General features: G+C 38.3%; 1 protein-coding gene across 1 annotated transcript in view; it reads left to right on the forward strand.

Annotated features, from left to right (window-relative positions):
- SLC15A5 (solute carrier family 15 member 5) overlaps window positions 1-5,618 on the forward strand; it is a 134,930-nt gene that overhangs the window by 91,530 nt on the left and 37,782 nt on the right. The window lies entirely within an intron of this gene.

Here is a 5,618-nt window from a genome sequence, read left to right on the forward strand (position 1 = left end):
AGAAAGAAAGAAAGAAAGAAAGAAAGAAAGAAAGAAAGAAAGAAAGAAAGAAAGAAAGAAAGAAAGAAAGAAAGAAAGAAAGAAAGAAAGAAAGAAAGAAAGAAAGAAAGAAAGAAAGAAAGAAAGAAGGAAGGAAGGAAGGAAGGAAGGAAGGAAGGAAGGAAGGAAGAAACAATAACTCTATGAAGCAGAAAATCTTAGTTTGACTACACATATATAAAACCAAACTAATTTGTTGAATAAGAAATTCAGTGATATTTAGTTTACAACATGACTGAATAATATCTTATGTCAAAATTTCCCTTTGTTTTAAAACTTACATCCTTTCCCTGCCTTCATTCATAGAGGAAGTGGCAGCTGAACTAAATATTGAAGATAAGGAATCCAAGAGGTAGAAATGAAAAGGGAGTATCTGCTAGGCATGAGCAATGGCAAGTGAATGAAGACAGTATATTAAATGTTTGAATTCAAAGAATGTAGAACTTGTGAAGGGTGGTAGTGATGAGGTGATGGAACCTGGACCCCTAAAAGGAAAATACAGCATCTTTAAAAACAACCCATTGCCTGAATTTTTCCATATGTTTCAGCAGCACAGATCATTTGCACCTCCACCCAAGGCAACTGGCCCACCCTAGGCCACCTAGATCACCTAATTAGCTTACTTGACCATACTTTCACTGTCTCTCTGGTTGCACCCAGAATACTTGCATATATTGACCATTCCTTAATCCCATATAGATCACCTAATTAACCTACTTAATATTTCTTTCACTATTGCATCTGGCCCACCCCAAACTACTCACCCCTCCTTAATCCTATCCAGATCCTTTCACTGTCCTTTTTTGTATATAAACATCAGTCTCATCCCCATTAAGTTGCAAGTTGCAGGTTCACTAGGAACCCTGACTGCTGGCATTACAATAAACCTTTTCACTTGACTGGAGGAAGGTTTGAGTGTGTGAATTCATTCCAGGCTGAAGTCACCTTGTACCCTTACATTTTGGGTTCCCAGCAACCCCAAATAGCATCAGTAGCATAAAACACCTGGAAACATTCATGTGAAGATAGTAAAGGGCCTTAAATGCCAGCCTAAAAAGTTTTTCATCTCATAGGCAGTAAAAAAAGATTAGAGGAGGGCAGCTTTGGTGGGAAAAGGAAATAATGAATTTCTTTTGTACATAATGAGATTGAGATGTCTAGAAGACAACCAAGAAATGTACAGTACATGATTGACAATGCAGTAGTAAAATTCAGAAGGGATTAGGACTAGACATATGGATTTTGGAACCATCATCTTAGCTATGATATTTGAAACCATAGAAATATATGACGACACCAAAGGTCAGAGTAGATTCTAAAAAGAATAAGAAAACGTGGTTCAGGACAGAGACCTGAAGGACATCCACATTAAGAGAGTAGATGACAGAGGATGAGCCAGCAAAGAATGAGAAGGAGCAAACAGAAAGGGGGGAGGAGAATCTGGAGAGAGTTGTGCTATAGAAAAGGGGGGGGAAGTCTCTCGGAGAAAAGGGTGTATCAAAAGCTGCAAACAGGCTGAAGTGAATGAGAGCTGATAAAAGACTATTAATTTATCTGTAAGAGATTGGCAACTTTGGAGAGAATAGTTTCATTGAGGTGGTGGAGTTAGAAGCCACACTGCAAGGGGCTCTGAAGCTGATGAGGAAATGACGAAAGTTTGCAGTAGTGATAGTGTTAGGCACAGAGAGAGTAAGACCTGAGTTCAGATTCCATGTTAGACACTTACAAGCTGTGTGACTCTGTGCAAGCTGTCATTGTTGTTGTTATTACTATCATTATTAAAAGTTTGAAAGTAAAAGGGAAGAAAGATACATAGTGAAGATTTAAGGGGTTAGGATGATAAAATGGAATTTTTAAAGTAGGGAGGGCCTTATCCTGTTTATAGGCATTAAGAAAAAAGCCAGTAAATGGTGGAAGTCAGAAGATTTGAAGGTCAAAGAGTGAGAAAGTAAACTACCAATGGAGTATGCTCTTGGAGATGGCAAAAAAGGATAGTGTCAGGGCCCAGGAATAGGGGTTTACTTTAGCAATGAGAAGGACCACCTCTTCCCCATATAAAGGAGAAAAGGAAGAGAAGATGGTGTTGGTTTTCTCAATAAAGGAACCTACAATATCTGAGAAAGGGAGAAACGGAGAAGACTTGGAGCTTGAAGAAAGGGGGAAAAAAGCTTTAGAACCATTGACAAAGGGATTGGGATAGAGAGCCAAACAGGGAAAAATAAAAGTTTTGCTTGGTAGTAGTGAAGGCCAATTTGAGATTACATAATATTAATGCATAGTAGACTATTAGCACAGTTGTCTCCAGCAACATTCAATATGAATGGAGAAAATATATGGCAGAGGTGATGTAGGGTTGAGGACTAGTATCCACAGTCCAGGAATCAATGGTAGTAGCAGAGCCACCTGATTTTTGTTTCTTTTTCAGTTAATAAGTAAGAGTTGCAGAATCACCAGTTTCCTTCTCTCTTCATAATTATAAGGCAAGAGAATTACAGAAAGGAATATAAAGGGTCAAAACTTCAGAAGTATTCCTATTTCTGGTCAAATGAAGCTGAATAATTATGTCTGTTCTCAGCTCTACCTCATTAGAAGAGATGTAATGTCTACTTATATTGGATACTGGAAGGTAGTGATGTAGTTTGGGGTTGCTGGGAACCTTGAAATGTCAGAGTGAAGGGTAACATCTGCTTGGAAAGAATTCACACACTCAAACCTTCTTCCAGTCAAATGACAAGGTTTACTGTAATGCCAATAGGAGCAGGTAGGGTTCCTAGTGAACCTACAACTTAATGGGGGGTAAGACTGATGCTTATACACAAAAAGGGACAGTGAAAGGATCTGGATGGGATTAAAGAGTGGCAAGTAGTTTGGGGTGGGCCAGGTGCAACAGTGAAAGGAATATCAAGTAGGCTAATTAGGTGATCTAGATAGCCTGGGGTAAGCCAGTTGCCTTGGGTTGCCTTGGAGGCTCCAGTGATTTGGACTATGGAAATGTATGGGATAATTCAGGGACTGGGTTGCTTTCAAAGACATTGTCTTTTCCTTTTGAGGGTTCAGGTCCCATCATCCCATCATTAGTACAATGCCTTTCCATGTTGAAAACTGCCAATGCATTCTCATTTGAGACAGAATCTGATTCTTGTTAAATGAACAGTAAACCGTCCCCCTTCTCAGGGTCCACAGTATTAAATCAAGAGGATCTAGCTCTACCTTTCTGATAGGAGGCCACTCCCTCACTCTGTGACTCACTGGAGATCATTCCTGTGATATGTGACTGGATGGAGAAGGGGCCATATCTTCTAATGAGCTCATTCTTATTCTAATAGTCAGAAGCTATCAGCAGCCAACTAGAGTATTATAAAGGATATGGGAGCTGGGAACACCTTGTAACATTTACTAAAAACAATGAGAGTACAGCATATGGGATATTCTTCAAGTATGTGGGACTTCCAAAATAGTTAACTTAGGTTGAAAGTACTCTTAAAAGCCCTCTTGGGGCAGCTAGGTGGCCCAGTGGATAGAACACCAGCCCTGAGGTCAGGAGGACCTGAGTTCAAATCTGGTCTCAGACCAAACACTTAACACTTACTAGCTGTGTGACCCTGGGCAAGTCACTTAACCCCAACTGCCAAAAAAAAAAAAACCAGCCCTCTCTACTCAAAATGTGAGCTCACAAGCCCCATTTATATGCTTACTTTTTCTTTAGTCACTCAGAGGATACAATTAGTTGAAGGCAATGGCATTTAATGAAATAATATATTAAGATGAAGCACAATATTATACTCCCTGCACAGACATAGAGCTTATTTTCCAATAAATATGCACACCACCATTGAAGAGTGATCATCCATTGGGATCATATACTAGGGACCCATATGTAGGGAATATGTATGTAATTCTGTCTTTTGACAATGAAAGAACATCAATGTCTTTTAATGATGACTTCACATTCATCTCCCTGCACCTCCTCTCTGGATGTGGTATCTCTGCTGGGCACGATGCTCCACTGATTTCTACTGGTCTAATCAAATGCTATGCAGGAAGTCTCTGTTGACATGTTGTTCTTTGCCTGTCTGTTAGCATCTCCCTCTATTGATCCCATAGTTTCTGCAGAGTGTTGAATCCTGATATATCTTCTCTTCAAGGCCACCTGAGCCATCTCTTTTTAAGACGGCTAGGATAGAGCATACAGAACTTCTACTTGATGGGGGCAGACTCATAACTCTTTAATTATCACCACCACACTCAACTAACAAAAACCAGACAGAGTGTCCCCAGGCTAATACTAGATATTTATTTTTGTATCCCCTATGTCTCCATGAGAAATCAAATCACTCTGTTGGAGATTATTATCTATTTTAGGGCAAAATGATCCCAAAATACTCCCTGGTGTGATATAAAAATGAATTTACACCAGAGTCAAAAGTAAGTAAGGAGATAAAGTCAATATTCTCCATCCACTTAGACATCATTCCTGTCTTTATTATGCATACCTATCAGCAGGTAAGCCTTTGCCTTGGTTCTGAATTCTGGCCAGGGAAAGACCTCCATCTCCCTGCAAGAGCTAATGAAATTTCCAAGGCTTTCAGTACTAGGTACTTTTAAAAGTTTATTATAACAATATATTTCATTTACTCTGATTATGTTGTGATGAAACATCTGTGTCAGTAGTCAACCACCACCTGTAGACACATTTTTAGCAATTATTGGCAGGTGGATCAGAATTCAGATATGTTCTTAATACTTATGAGTAGGTATGTGTAATTTAGTAGCAAAATGAAAGAACTTTTGAATAGTGGTTGGTTTGTCTCATGCCTGCAGTTAAGAGGCTGAGACAAAGGAAATATCTTTGGTCCTAAAAATGACCAGTCTGGTAATCTCTTAGTCTGAAGAATAGAACGTGAAGGAAGAGAGATGGAAAGGGTCAAAATAGAGACTCTTGGTCTTAAAAAGCTATGTACTATAAAATGGAACTGGACACTTTCAAAACTACTAAAGTGACACAAAAGAAGGATTATGTAGCAGGCAGAGAGCTAGCAAAGTGTGTTAATGAATTATATTGTACTAGAAATTTCAGCAAGTGAAAAGTGTCAGTTAATAATTAAATAACAGTAATAATGGACTGAAAATTCTACTTTTTCATAATGAAAGAAATAGGACTACTTAGACAATTATTTGTATTCCTATATTTATGGATAGTAAAGTCCATAAGCAAAGTTTCTTCTTTTAACAATTACTTTTTTTCACTAAACTTCTTTCACCTCTTCTAGTTTGTCTTATATGTATGTTCTTTATATTACTCTAAAAGTTAGACTAAGGTTTTCTGCCATCATTTGAAATGCTACTACATAAAATAGTCATGAATTTATATAATGCCTTTCCTATAAAAAGTTCAAAGCATTTCATCATATGATTTCCCATCATCACTCATCATTATCAGTAAAATATATTTATAGTATTATTAAGTGAGGGCAGCTAGATGGATAGTGTCACGCCTGGAGTAAGGATGACATCTTCCTGAGTTCAAATCTGGTGTCTGACACTTACTGGCTAAGAGGCCCTGGGCAAGTCACTTAATC

This window comes from Vombatus ursinus, unplaced genomic scaffold, assembly GCF_900497805.2.
Source record: "Vombatus ursinus unplaced genomic scaffold, bare-nosed wombat genome assembly UNPS02014830.1, whole genome shotgun sequence".
Lineage (NCBI taxonomy): Eukaryota > Metazoa > Chordata > Mammalia > Diprotodontia > Vombatidae > Vombatus > Vombatus ursinus.